This window comes from Macaca nemestrina, chromosome 9, assembly GCF_043159975.1.
Source record: "Macaca nemestrina isolate mMacNem1 chromosome 9, mMacNem.hap1, whole genome shotgun sequence".
In the NCBI taxonomy this organism is placed as follows: Eukaryota; Metazoa; Chordata; class Mammalia; order Primates; family Cercopithecidae; genus Macaca; species Macaca nemestrina.
Window position 1 is genome coordinate 13,244,490 of NC_092133.1, and position 15,455 is coordinate 13,259,944.

General features: G+C 43.3%; 1 protein-coding gene across 3 annotated transcripts in view; it reads right to left on the bottom strand.

The window, feature by feature from the left end:
* Positions 1–8,848, bottom strand: part of LOC105467886 (phospholipid phosphatase 4) — a 167,379-nt gene extending 158,531 nt beyond the window's left edge. Inside the window, exon 1 of one of the 3 annotated variants that reach the window (XM_011717726.3) lies at positions 8,775–8,848. The gene's annotated coding sequence lies outside the window, so the exon portion shown is untranslated. Of the gene's footprint in view, positions 1–312; positions 1,993–8,774 lie in introns of those variants that run through there. The other 2 variants (XM_071069029.1, XM_011717717.2) reach the window with 2 other exon arrangements.
* Positions 8,849–15,455: the final 6,607 nt, after the last annotated feature.

The window sequence follows — 15,455 nt, forward strand, 5'->3', positions numbered from 1 at the left end:
AAAGGGATGTTTGGAAGACAAGTTTCAGCTGCCTACCACATGGCTCTCCCTGGAAGATAATCACCATTACAACAGGACCTTTGTCATGTTCACCGCTATGTCCCCTAGAAAAATACCTGGCACAGAGTAAGAATTCAGTAAAAATTAATAGTTGTTGTATGAACAAATAAATGAATGAGCTTCAAGCACTGAGGGAATCTGCTAAATAGGGCATTATGTAATTTTGTTTTGCTCCTCTCTTCCCTCGTCCAAAAAAGGAAGAGTTGGGTCCCCAGTACCTCCAGCAGCTATCCTTGGTCATGTTAAACTCACCTGTCTGAAAGTCTGTTTGCCAGCTGAACTTAAAGCAGACAGCCCATATTATTTTCCATCATGGTGCAGGTAACATTGATGAATTCCACAAGTTAATATATATATGAAGACTGCATCTTAGAGCCCAACTTCTAAAAATGTCATTTTTACTCTTTATTCCCCTTCAAAGATATTAAAAGTCTGCTACTGGGGAACAACTTGCTTAGAGCAGTGATGGATGGATATACATATACGTTGACACAGTGAAGCACTGCCAATGACCAATAGCACAGGCAACCTCGATTTCCGAAGCTTTTGCCCTGTGGATGTAGAGTCTTTGCAGACCTAGAACATAAAGCTGCCTCCCTCCTGGGAATAAAGCTTGCCTTAGCTGACCTGATACTAATCAATTTCTCCAAATATGACTCTCAAAGCTATGGGGTTCACAAATCATAATGTATGTATAATGCTGGGATTGTAGGGGCTACATGAAGCCCCCAGAAATTGCTTGTAAAGTTTGGAGTATTTGTTTATATTTCTCAAAGTCCATCGTTTTTCATATTATTCTCAGAAAGCTTCATAGAAAAAAAGTCACGAATCTCTGCTTTTATAATTATCACATCAAATTACCTGTGACCCCCTTAAAATTTGATCAGCAGCAATTCCAGGACTGCCCCAGATGCATTAGATGGCACTTTTTAAAAGAGTTCCAATTGAATAACGGATTTCCTACCATGATCAGACTTGGAATCAGGTCCAGCCAGGTATCTGACCCTGTCTATCAAAATATTCGGCCTAGCAAGGGCCTCTGAACATGAGGAAAGAGGAAGGACGTCGCCTGGAGCAGGGCAGTGGGCCCATCCACGGTGCCCCTGAAGTCTGGCATTTCAAAATACCGTCTGTAACGAAGGCTATCTTTGCAAAAGAAATGACTTATCTCCCCAGGATAGATATCCGCAAGGCTTTTCCAGTGCCATCTACATTTACTTGCCTCATCTCCTCTATAAGGACCCTAGAGGCATTTATGCGAGACTCCGAAGACTGGGTGAGCATAAGAATGACCAGTCCAGACAAAGAGATGGCATTTGATGACCAGCTGCCAGTGACCCCTTTCTTGAGGTTTCTTGACTCAAAGATAGTGGACACGTATTACTCCTCCAGTAAGCTCAGCATCCATTTGCCCTTCTTGTGCTAATAGTTCCTAATTTTCTTCTGGGGACCACTACAGTGTAAGGCCTAAAATTAAGGTCCAATGTTGTTTTGCCTTGACATCTGGTGAAACTGGGAGGGGCTTGAATGGCCTAACTACAAGTTTCCCTCCCCACTCTGCCCCCATGGATAAGGTCTCGTAGCCAAATGGTCCTCCTTACAAATGGGACAAGAAGCAGTTTCTACTTATCCCAAGTGTCAGGTTTCCGTTCCCAACCAGCCTGAGAGTTACTCAAACAGGCCAATCACGTCCTCCCCCAAGAAACCAGGGGTCACCCCACCCCTTGATACTACAAAGCCTGCCTCTCACAGACCCTGATTGTTCACTGTTCTCAAGTGTATCCTCCATGTCACCCTGCATAGCACACAGCGTCCTCCTCCCCCAGGCAATAAAACTGCTGTTCATTTCATGTGTCCGGTATCAGGACTCATGTGCCAGCCATTCCATAACCTTGGGACAGAGAGCCCTTCCTTGCCAATGAGGTGAATAGGAGGTGACTAAGACAACAACCCCACCCCGACTCTCAGATCGGATGCTTCCGGTGAAGCTGACCTCACTTCCGGCTTAAGGGATGTGTATCTGACTTGGGTCTAGCCAATTAGAGAGGACATTCAACCAGCCACAGTGATTGGTTCAGGGATGGACACATGACCCACTTAGAGCCAACGAGATGCAAGAGTTCCTCCTACTGCTGAGAAACGCCCTCTTTCTTCTCCTTTGGACTTAGACCCTACAGGATGTGGGACCAGAGCAGGGATCTTGCCACCACGTAGATCCTGAGAATTAAGTTAATATGGAGGAGAGCAGGCATAAGACTTGGAGACATTAGGCTCTACTGACACCATATGGGTCCCTGAGGCAAGCTGTGCGGAAAGCCACTAATACTTGGACTTACAGTCATATGAGCCACTGCATTCCTGATTTCATGTAAGACGGGTTGATTTGGATGTTGTTGTTTTTCTCTGTCACTGAGACCTGAATGAATCATTAAAATGTATTGTATCAACCACAGAGTACTTGCTAAATACCTACCATGTGGCAAGCACCCTTGAGGGATATGTGGGGGACCCAGGAGGTATAGAGGCTACAGGGGCTTAGTTAGGAAAGCAAGATCAGTATCCAAAAAGCAAGAAGCTAATGACTAAATGCCACCTTAAAGGGCACAGATACTGGCAAGAGGAAGAAGAGAGTGGCTACTTTGGAGATGTTCTTCGTCGGCTGAAGAATAAAATTCCATTCTGGAGTGACTCCCTCTCTCCTTTGCCCTCTAGTGATCCATGTGCATGACAAGGAATTGTCAGCAGAGAAAAGAAGGAAAGAGTGGTGTCAGGACAAAGCTGACCCTTTCCCGTCTTACCTGAAGTTCATCTCCGTATTCAATTCACAGGTCTGTTTTAGAACTTTCCAGGATGCAAGATGTTCTGACACTTGAGTAATAAGTGATATTCACAAGACGTGTTCCCCTTTTCCATGCAAAGGGTGCTAATGAGAACGGGTGCCATAGCTCTTCTCTTTCCAACCTTTGTCAAAGTCGTAAGGTAACAGTCTCCCCCCTTTCAAGTTCCATATCATCAATAGGTCTAATGTTATGCTTTGGTCTAATGTTACTTTTTCCTTGTGTAGATTAAAGACCAACAATGTCTTTAATCTACACAAGGAAAAAGCAAAAATGGAGATGTGGTAACTCAGTCCATGCCAACAACCTAGAAGTTTTGCTTTGGTTGTGTCTGCTGAATTGAAGCAGAAGTTTAATAAATAGGCCAAGGTCACAGTTGGTCATCAGGAAGGACAGCCAGCTATCCCTTTAATCACCAACAGCTGTCTCCAAAGCAGGTCCCTCCCCCCATCCCATCCCCTGAAACCAGGTTAGGGAGGGAGGATGTTGAGTGGATCAGCCACTGGTCAGTGACCAAAACACAGAGTAGGAATGCATCCCACAGGGCATGGGTCTGCACTAGCACTGGAAATAGAATTCAAATCATGTAGATCTGTTTTTTCCTGATTTTTTTTCATTTTAAAATATGTTAAATTTACAGAATAGCCCAGTGAACATCCATACCTAGATGCACCAAGTATTAACATTTTTCCACATTCTCCTCTTTCTCTCTCTCTCTCTGTCTCTCACTATATATGTATGTATACACACACCATACATATGTATGTATGTACGTACATATGTATATACATATATACATAAGTGTGGTGTGTGTATGCATATATATACACACACACCTGTGTGTATGTTTGTGTATGTATGTCCATATACATTTCTTTCCTGAATCATTTGAAAGTATATTGACAAAATTATGACACTTTAACCCCCAAAACTTCAGCATGAATCTCCTAAGGATTTTTTCCTACATAACAACAATACCACTATTAAACCTAAGAAAAATCAACAATAATCCCATAACGTTATCCAATATCCAGTCTACATTTAAACATCTCCAAAATACATTTTACTATTAATAAAAAATTTGACTCAGCCTATGTCATTTAGTTACTATGTCTCTTTGGCCTCTTTTAATCCCACCTCCCATTTTATTTAGTGATATTGAAATCTTGAAGAACTCAGGTCACTTGTCTCGGGGAATGCCAAGATTGTCAGAACAACATTCTGGATTTATCTGATTGTTTCCTCCTGGTGGCATCGAGTTTGTTCCTTTCCCCCACCCCTGGGCAATCCCATCGAGCTGGGAGTTTAGTCCACAGACTTGGTTGGATTCAGGCTAAGCATCCTAGGCAATACAACCTCATGGGACATCTGAGCACCTTATGTTGCATCACACCAGGTACTCATAACACCAGGCTGGTCCAACATCCGCCCACCCACCCCGAGTTTTCCCCCATCTCCACGACAGCCACGTACAACACCCAGAGGTCTTGCAGCCGGGAGTCTGCCTAACCTGGGTTCCAACTCCACTCTGCCGCCACAGGACCTTGGGCACATGACTCAATCTCTCTGAGTCTCAGTTTCTCTACTTAGCATCTCTTAGCTAGTACTGCACTTTTGGTCTTAGTTTCAAATCCAGACCCTGAGGAGTCTCCTTTGTTCCAGGGAATCCACTGGAAACATCAGAGAGAAATCCAGCTGTTCCCTATTTGACTCTAAAGCAAGTAAATTTAAAAAAATAAAATAACCCAACTAGTCGGATATCTGTCCGTAAAAGTCAGCTCCTGCCCATCAGATCATTTTTGTAGTGGCTTTTTTTGGGGTGTTTTTGTTTTTGTTTTTGTTTTTCTGAGGAGTCTTGCTCTGTTGCCCAGGCTGGAGTACAGTGGCGCCATCTTGGCTCACTGCAAACTCCGCCTCCAGGGTTCAAGAGATTCTCCTGCCTCAGTCTCCCTTGTAGCTGGGATTACAGGTGCACACCTCCGTGCCCAGCTAATTTTTGTATTTTTAGTAGGGATGGGGTTTCACCATGTTGACCAGGCTGGTCTCAAACTCCTGACCTCAGGTGATCCACCCGCCTCAGCCTCCCAAAGTGCTGGGATTACAGGGATGAGCCACCACACCCAGTCTTTTGTGGTATTTATTGTAAACACAATTCCAAAAAATTACTCATAAAGAGAATAATTTGGGGACGTTGAACTTCTATCGGAAATAGATACTGTATAGTCTGCTCATTGAATGACTTGTTTGAAACATAGTGAACATGATTGTACACAATTCATCAGTTTTTTATTGAATCCTATGAGTATCATGTAAACAAAAAGACACCCTGTTCCCAGAGGGGAAAGTTTCTTATTTTCAGTGTTTCCTCATCTGTGCCGTTAACAACAGTTAATAAATTTGTGCAGTGGAGAAGGAAGCGTGCACATTTTGCAATTAGACCCATCAGAAACAAGATCTTGATGTAACCTTTGGAGTGTGACAGATCTGGTTGGAATCCCAGCTCTGCCACTCCGTCACTGGGTGACCTCAGGCAAGTGACCTAATCTCTCCATATTCCAGTTTCTATAAAATGGTGATTAAAAATTACTCCTGCCTCGCAGAGCTCTTGGGGCACACAGCAAGGTGAAGCACGTAAGCACTGAGCACAGGGCGTGGCACGTGGCCTGTGCTCAGGAAACGGAGCAGCAGGTATTATTTTGGCGAGATTTTATTGCCAGGAGCAGAGTGGATAGGCAGAGAGGTTCATTCCACTAAGCCACTTTGGTGATTCTCAACCAGCCTCTTCTGCAGTTTGGCTTTGCCTGTGTGTCCATCTGTCTCCTCTGGAGCTGTTCGACTGAAGGAGGAAGGAAGGGGCTGTCATTTCTGCAGGCTGCGTGGTACAATGAGAGGGTTTCAAACCTGGTTCAAGCGCCTCTAGTCAAGCAGGTGGAGTTGTAAAATATATTTTCACCACTCCAACAACTGTAATAAAAAGGAACATATGCCTCCTCGGGCGGCATACTAAATCTTAACACATCAGAGCTTGCCAGTGCATGAACTGGTGTGGCCACATAAACTCATTTTTGTGCAAACTTTGGGGGGAAAAACCCACCTTCCTTCTCTATGTAGGTCTGACCTTCATATAAATGTACTGGTAAATGGGAGCGCTGCATGCTGCACTGTTGATGTTAACATTTCTGGCCTCCCAGTGTTTGCCCTTGTCACCGTGAAACAGTCAGTCGTGCAGTGACAGGCGAATGTACAGACATTCATGCCATGCAAACTGTGCAGCCATCCCACTAGGTTAACACTGCCTGCTGCAAGCAGGTTGTGCTTCTCTTCAAAGGTTCTACCGCTTCTTGCTTGATTAAGAGTTGAAGAGTGGAAACGGTTATTAGATTCTGTTAATGGTCCAATTCTGAAAACAATGATTACCCATCTCTCATGCTTCTGGAACATTTTTACTGAAGAGTATATACTGTGATTGCAAAGCAAGATCTCAAATATGTATCGTTAGTATTTGTAACTACCTGTGTGAAAATGGAAATTTTTCTCTTCCATACAATCCAAACCACATACAGAAGTGAATGGGAAAGAAGAGGGAGAGGAAAATAAGATAGCATCTAGTAGGCATAATAATGTCTTAGTTTGGGTTCCTCTAGAGGCCATTCCTAAGACAAGGGCACAAGTGCTTGGAGCTTATTTGGGAAGTGATCCAGGGAGCCCAGAGGTGAGTGGGGAAATGACACACGGAAGGAAGAAAAGGCAATTCAAGGTGCATTGCAAGTAGGTGACCCCTGTGGGCAGATGAGACTTAGTCCTGCTGGGGAACTACACCAGTGCCTCAGAATCATCCCCCAGCCCCTGCCCCACCTGGAGCCAGAGTTTTCATTCACCAACCTCTGTCGGTTTGTAGAGAGCCACTTCTTGGGAGCCAAGAAGATAGCTCCTGGCACATATGGCCTTCCCTGAACTCCGGCCAAGCAGAGGACAACAGCCAGAGAAAGCACTTAACAAAAAGTTACAGGTACTTGCAGCTGGCAGCTGAGACTGGCATAGAAGAGATGGTGAATACTTACGAGGGGTAGGGGTAGGGCAGGGTGGTATGGGCAAGGGGTGAGTATTATCCGTCACTCTCCCCTCTTTCCTTTGTCTCCTCCACTTTTAGTGACAGCTAGCAATTCTGTGTGTCAGATGCCTTATCTATATTACATCACATGATCCTCACACCAATCCCATGAAAAAGGTGCTATTTCTATCCCCATTTTACAGATGAGGAAACTGAGGCTTGGAGAGATTAAATAACTAGCCACTGATGCTATCTTACAAACTATAGCTTCAGCATCAAACCTGAAGCCATCTGACTTCAGAATCCTTGCCTTCTTATCACTCCACCATCAGTTTTATTTATTCTCATGTATAATGCTAACTGATTGATTATTCCACCTTTCTCTCCCATGGCAAATTGAAACAAAAAATGCCAGACAGACATGCGGCAGCTGTGTCTCAGCACACAGGGACGACAGGGGCAATCTCACTGCAATGTTGCACAGCCTAATGATGAGTGTGCAATGCAAGTGATTGTGCAAAGGTTAAGTAGTGTTCAACACCTCCTCTTTTAAAAGGAACAGAAGGATATGATGTGGTTTCTGAAAGACTTCCCACAAGAATCATAAGAGACGTGCAGGTTTGCGCTTCGGAAGAGTCTATTTCAATGATCTGGATTATCCATTTCTTGGCAGCGCTGGGCGAATGAAGTGTTACCTTCCTCATTACAGAAGCTCTAAGCCAGCTAGATTGGTTTCAGAACTAGAGAAAAAACGTGGCTGAAGGGCCTGCGGAGTGGGATCCTTGTGGTGCATTAGCAAAGCCCCACTCCGGGAGGAGGGCTGAGGCCCGTGCTGCAGGCGTCTCCAGCCCCACAGTTCCTGGAATTGCTATAGCGGGAGGGAAGGCTGGTTTTAGGGAGAGGCTGCAAGACCAGATTAAATTAAGGGGGGAAGTAGCATGAACAGAGTACGCCTCCTTTTATCTTCAAAGGCTCCCCCCCGCTTTTTTTTTTTTTTTTTTTTTTTTTGAGACGGAGTCTCGCTCTGTCGCCCAGGCTGGAGTGCAGTGGTGCAATCTCGGCTCACTGCAAGCTGTGCCTCCCGGGTTCATGCCATTCTCCTGCCAAAGCCCTTTTCGAAAACTGAATTCGGAAACAGCCTAGCCTCCTGGGAGGCACTCCATGAGAGGGCTGCTGCAGGCCAGTTTTAAAGAGAGGAGTGAGGTTCAGACACCTGCAGGGGTCAGAACCAGAAGGAAAAATGTCTCCTCTGAAGCCGGTGCTCTGGTCTGACTACCCACCACTCTTCCAGAGAGTTCTACAACTTTGAATACCCACCCTTCAAAGGGACTAGATTGACAATGATTCCTTTTAGACACAACCTTGAAAGTGGGATGTATACAATACTACTGTTCTCATCTGATTTCTTGTTCTTGCAGATTAACTGGCATGGGGCGGGGGTGGAATTTCTATGAACTGCTGAATAACAAGCCCTGCCTCTATGGTGCAGGGCATCACTACCTAGTGACTGTCACATCCACAGCATTATAAATCTGTCAAATGATCAGCCTGCACCCTATGCCTCTTACTTGAACATCAAACAGAATTCACCAGGAGGTCTCTTCCACTCCACCTTGGTTTAGCCAACCCTGAGATTACTCACTGGAAACAAAGCAAATGCAACACACAGGGAGCAACATTTAATGCAAAAGCCTGAAGCTGACAACAACATTACCCTCTCCAACCCCATCAGCATCAACAGAATCATCCTCTTCTGTGGTTTCAAATCATCTAAAGGAATTTTTAGGTCTCAATCAACTGAAATTTGAAAAGAAAAAATCACTTACAGGATGTGTTAAACTTCTACTTGTGGGAGTCCATGTGAGGACTTCTAAATCGATGAACTACATGAGAAAATTCCAGAAACATTAAGAGCGTAGGCAGTGATTCTCGGAGTTTAACCATTTGCTCAGCCCATCTCCTGCTGAGTGTCACTCAAGTAACCCAGCAGCCACTTGCCAGCTGTAGAATATCAGAACAGACTGGGAAGGGGGGAGGTGAGAAAGAAGTTATGTATATACACACATACAATGAAATATCATTCAATCTTAAAAAGGAAGGAAATCCTGACATATGCAGCAACGTGGGGGAACTTTGAAGACATGATGGTAAGTGAAAGAAGCCAAATCACAAAAGGACAAGTACTGCATGACTCCACTTACATGAGGTACCTAGACTAGTCAAATTCATAGACACAGAGAGTAGAATGATGGCTACCAGGGGACAGGAGATGGGAGAATGAGAAGTTCGTGTTTAATGGGTCTGGAGTTTCAGATTGGGAGATGGATGGTGGAAAGTTACACACTACGGATGTGATTACTGCCATAAAACTGTATATTTAGAAATTGTTAAAATGATAAATGTTATTTTACATATATTACCACAATTTAAAAAATCCCTACCAGAGGGATTTCCCATCTTGATGTCTTTACATCGACCAAAGCCCCAAGCACAGCAATGATCCACCGCAACCCTCACAGCTCACACTGTTGATTATTGTAACATACCCTGCTTTCCCGCTTGCATTTTTCACCTCCTTGTTTTCTCTGGCTGACAAAGCGTTATTTTTTGGCAACTGACTATTCTATGTCAGAAGCCCCATGGAGTGGACATTCCACTGGATGTAAGAAGTTGGGAGAAAAAACTGTTTTTAAAAGACCAGTTTGTAATAGCATAATACTCTAGGCTTCCTATTTCAAAAAATCTGGCAAAGGAACTCATACTGGGTTCTCTTTTTAATATAGAAAACTAAAAGCTCTGATTCATTTTAGCCAAAGATTTTAGGCACATATAATGTTCCGCTCAAAACCTAAGAATAATTTATATAATTTTTCATAATATGCAAAGAATGAAAAGGTCAAACAGGGAAAGTGACTTAATGTCTTTGAAGCTCTCTATACATTATAAATTCACCCTTCTTTGCAACACCATCACTCATCTCGATCTGCCAGCAGTTTTCACTTCTTCTTGTCAAAAGAGACTGTTGCTGCAGCAAAGAGTTACACAGATGATCCTAAAACAGTAAAAACAAAGGAACATTCTCCTTTACAAAGAAACGGAAGCAGGATTCCCAAAAGTGTATCCCGTGAACTATCAGCATCAGAATCACTAATGTGCTTATTAAAAATGCAGACGTCCTGCTGAATCAGAATCTCTGGGAATGTAGGTCTAAATCTGCTTTTTATTAAATAAGGTTCCCAGTAACTACGGGAAGGCCTGACTGAGGCAAGCTCATGGAGAAAACTAAGTTCATTTTTGAGTCTTGAATCAAAGGCTGGCTAGTGAGGAGCAGAGAGACATGGAGCTCAGTGCCTGTCTGACTCCATAGCCCCCATCCCCACCATGGATGCCGCATCCCTTCTCCCTCATGACCCCAACATCCTCATTTCCAATATCCTTCCCATATCCTTAGACTCAACAGTGGTTGGCTTTGAAGGGGAGAGCAGATCACTGTTCCCCTAAGGACCCTCAGTGGATGAAAACAATCTGGTCATGGTCATGAAGACAACTGGCCATTGGATGATGGTCAATCTGGTGCTGGAACCTCAGTGGTACTCTCTCAGCTTCCCTGTTGGGTCTCACCACTGTGGGGGTTGCCCTGCCTGGAGCCATCAAGGTCCACCCCTCACTCAACCAGAGTCCCTGCCCCAGATGCTCTGCAGTAGCCAAACTAGTGTCTGTAAACAGATCTTGGTCTTAAGTAACATTTAACCATTTATTGTGGCTACCTGGAGGGCTGTGGCCTCTGACTTCTGACAGCTGAGTTAGAAACTTGCCTTCATGGATTTGCAATGTCTGCATGGGCTGGGGGCGGGGGAGCAGGGTGGGGCAAGGACAGCCTCAGGTTACCAGAACACTGTCTCTGCTCTTTCATTGCTTTTAAGACAGTATTTTTCATACTTCAGTGAATTATTTACTTCTATAAAAATACAGGTACTTGTATTTATTTACAAGTACTTATGTAGCACTTTCTATATTCCAGACAATCTTCTAGGGGTTTTATAAATATTAACTCTTTTAATCTTTATAACAATATTGAAGCAGAGGTTGTTTTTACCTTCAGTTTTTAAATGAGGCAACTGAAACACAGGGAGGTTGAGAACTTTGCCCACAATTGCACAGCTGGTAAATGGCAGAGCCAAGGCAGTCTGTTTTCCTAATTTGTGTCAACCTGTTTATATGGGGTATATATAAGTTAATGGCAAAATAAAGCACATCAATAAAAACAAACAATGTATTAAATTCTGGTTACTGTTGCCTATCCTGAGGCTTACTTTCTCTTTGTTGAAGGGGAGATTAAAGAGTGTTTTTAGAGGCATTAAAGGAAATAGCACAAAACTGATGCCTTCTCATTGACATAATTGGAACTGAAAGAGAACTGCAAAGTGAGTAACTTTCTTATTTTGTGGGTCAATGTTATTTAACACCACAACAGAGCACAATTTATAGTACCTCTTAGGGAGACAATGTGCTGATAAATTATTGTTTTTGTGCCATAAGTGCCAGAGGGCAGTTTGTTTTCTCATAGTTTCAACCTCTTCTTGATAACTCTGTGTGCTGATGCTTTGCTGGAAAGATCTTATCTTTTTTGCGCAAACTGTCTTAGCCCTAGTCAAATGATTAGAAAATCCCTATAAGTTGTGTCTAAATTAACAAAGACTTTATGGTTGAATATTTCCAATCAACACACAATCATCAGTTACTAGGAGTCTAGGATGGTGGTTCTTAACTTGAGGTCTCTGGACCAGTAGGATGGGCATCACCCAAGAACTCTTCAGAAATCCATATTCTCTGAGCTACCCTAGGCCTACTAAATTAGAAACTGTGAAATAGGGCCCAGCAATCTGTGTTTGAATAAAGACCTTCAAGTTCAAAAAATCTGGCCTTTAAAAAATAGGCAAACCTAGTACATAACCATAGTACAAATTTCATGTAAATTTCTTGTCACGAGTTAGATTCTTAAGAGCTTATTTGGAATCAAATCCTGACTCTACGATTTACTGCTTATGTGACCTTGGGCAAGTCATTTAACCTCTGTAAATCTCAGTTTCCTTTTCTGCAAAATAGGAACGATGAGACTTGATATATAGGGTGTTACCCAGTAAATTAAATAATGCATGCAAAAGCCGAAAAGTGCATAGAATATGAGAAACGCTCAAGATATGTTTGTCACTGGTATCATTATTGTTTTCATCATTATTGGTACAATAGCACTTGATGAGAAGTATTTTAAAAGGAAAGGAGGCCAAACATGGTGGCTCATGCCTGTAATCGCAGCACTTTGGGAGGCCTAGGCGGGTGGATCACTGGAGGTCAGGAGTTCAAGACCAGCCTGGCCAACATGGTGAAACCCCGTCTCCACTAAAAAAAAAAAAAAATACAAAAATTAGCTGGGCCTGGTGGTTCACACCTGTAATCCCAGCTACTTGGGAGGCTGAGGCAGGAGAATCACTTGAACTCAGGAGGTGGAGATTGCAGTGAGCCGAGATCACACCACTGCACTCTAGGCTGGGTGACAGAGCAAGACTCTGCCTAAAAAAAAAAAGAAAAGGAAAGGAAAAAGACTGTCTGTGAGTCACAGATGAGAATTCTAAGACAGGAAGGGGTATTCCAGCTCAGCAGCTCAGAGGGTAACCAGACAAGGATTGTAGACTGAATCCATCTTGTTCAAAATATGTGACTGCCTACTCAAACTCTTCCTCCCACTAGCCTACTACTAACTAGAAACATCTACATTCCTCTCTCTGAAGATCCCTAGAATGCAGAAATGATCCTTTCACTAGGTATTTCCAGCCCGATTCTTCTCAACTAAGGAAAGATTGGAAGAGAAAGAGTTGGGGAGGGAAATGGGGTGGCAAGGAGAACAGGCAGGATAGGGGCAGGGATGAGTAAGAAGGGTGGACCACTCCTAGGCAGATCTCAGCTCTTCTTCCACCCCACCCCCTCTCCAAGGCCCCTCACCTCTTACAGCCCCCATGCCCCGCCTTTAAAATGTGTAAGTCTCATGTCCTTAATGTCCTCCCATGCAGGCTGGAATTCTGTAATCCAAGCTTTACTAAAACCAAATAAGAGGAAAAAGAAAAAAGAAAACGAAGACTGAAGAAATAAAAGAAACAAACAAAATCCAGAAAACAAGCAGTATACTCTGAGGACTGGGATTTGATCCTACAATAGTAGCACAACAGGGACCTGCTAATGGATTTTCTCCATTACAATGGAATCAGAGGGCTGTCCAAATAGAAATGCCATCATCCCAGGGGAGCCCAAGTTGATAGGCAGATTTTTTTTCTCTCTCTCGCCTAAAATTCTACCCCGAGATCACATCTCTTTAATCTTACTCCTACTTGCTCCTTTGGGCTAAGTCAACCAAAGGCAGGTAAGATCAGGACGCCTGGCACAGAGGTGAATTGACAAGATGTGAAAGATGAGAAAGAGTCCATCAGATAGAAGATGAGACAAAAATGAACAACAACTGAGTACCTAATATGTGTCAGGAACCTTAATTAATCCACATAGCAAGTCAACAAGGCATTAATAAAAATAGCTATTGTTATTGAGTACTCAGTATGTGCCAAGCATTGTCCTCAGCACTTCACATGGCTTCATGAATTTAACCCTTATCATGACTTCATGAACTACATATTATTATGATGCCCCTTTTTCAGATGAGGAATTTGAGGCATGAAGAAATTAAGAATCGGGTCCTAAGTCATACAGAAGTAAATCGCAGATCCTGGAGTTGAACCCAGGCACTCCGACTTGAAAATCCACCCTTCTAAGCAATGTCCTTGTAGGAAGAAAGACCAACAATACTGCAAAGGTGCAGAGGCCTGAGGATGAACAGATATCCAGAAAGAGCCAGGAAATAGGCAGGAGAGTTCCTTAAATATTGAGAAAATGTTACAGTTTCAGGTTCAGGAGATTATTTGCATGAGATAAAGAGAGGATGGAGCTGCCCTGAGGCTTGAGGCAGGTGCAGAAAAAGAAAACTCAATTACAATGGGGGGAAAAAAAAGAATTGAGACCTGAAGAATACGAACTGCTATAGCAATAGCTACATCAGAAGTCTTGGTTGTAAGGAAGATAAGCCAGATCTAACTACCTTAAGTAGACAAGCAGTTCTTTGGATGGATTTCATAACATTGAAAGAAAAGACAAAGAACCAGACTCAAAAAGCAAAAGCAGGCAAGAACAAGTGAGATCCAAGCAGCAGAAATTGCACCATGGTCACATCCAAAAAAAGACACTATCCCTGAGTGCTTAACTGTAACCTGTCCCTGATTCTGCTACCATGGCTGTGAGTGACCGCTCACTTGGTATCCCCTCATTAGTATGCCACACCCCCAGGTGGGGCATCGGATTGAGCCAGGGTCAAGGTCCCATTGAGCTTCTAGAATCTCTGGCAGAATCCTTTCTGCCATCAAGAGTCACACAACACAAGATTAATTACCCTATCCCTTCTCCTCCAGAACCCACAGCATCCATGGCAGCTTGAACAAAGATGCTCTTGTGCCAGTTTAGCTGAGATCCTGATGACCAGCTAGCCTGCATGCCACAGAACACAAACAGCTGGAAAAGTGTCTAAGAGAGAAGGGAACCAACATGCCTTCTGTCTCATTAGATATTTTAGCTTTAAAGGCTTTTTCCTTGGGAGTCGTCATCAGCCTTGTGACAAATTCTCCTTCACTCAGAAGGACTCCAAAACCTTGAGGTCCAATGTCATCCAGATGACAAGGTTCTTATTTTAAGTGATGGATGAGCAGTGGTCAATGAGGATGACCAAATGCTCCTGGAGTCAACAGGCTGGGAACAGCTCTGCCTTATGACCCCTGTGAGCACATTGCTCTTTGAGTGACTGATAACCAGAGGAACTGTAATAGGGAAATGTGCCGGAGAGTAGGGGAAGTTCATGACTGTCTGCTGATCTAATATCCACAGAAGCAGTCACCGAGACTGTGAGATTTTCTTTTCCATCTGAGCGAGGGCTGGACCTGCATCCAAATTTCCCTTGTCTACACTTGTGATGACCTGAAGACCACGGTATAAACTCTATGGCAGTGATCCACTTTGCCAAGCTCCCAGAGCTCTCCTATGTTGCAGGTTCATCTTTTTGCTTATTTCCAATTTGTCACTGGAAGGTCAGAAAATGAGTCATTAAGCAGGATGCCATGAACGTACTGAGTGCTTAAAGAATCTGGCAGCTGAAACCAAGGCAGAATGTGCATATTATGGGGAGAGCACAATTAGCACTGTGAATAAGAACCAAGCAGCTGACCAAGGGTGACAACAAAGGGAAACTTTTAATGAGGAAATTTAATTTCCAAGGAAAAACCTCTAGAAAATTATAAACTCAATAATTTGATTTAATCATCTGCATTTGAATAGCTCTGCATGAGCAACACATTTAAACATTTATAAAATTAAGATGCTAAAATTAATGTTTAGCTATTATAGAAGTGCTCATAATT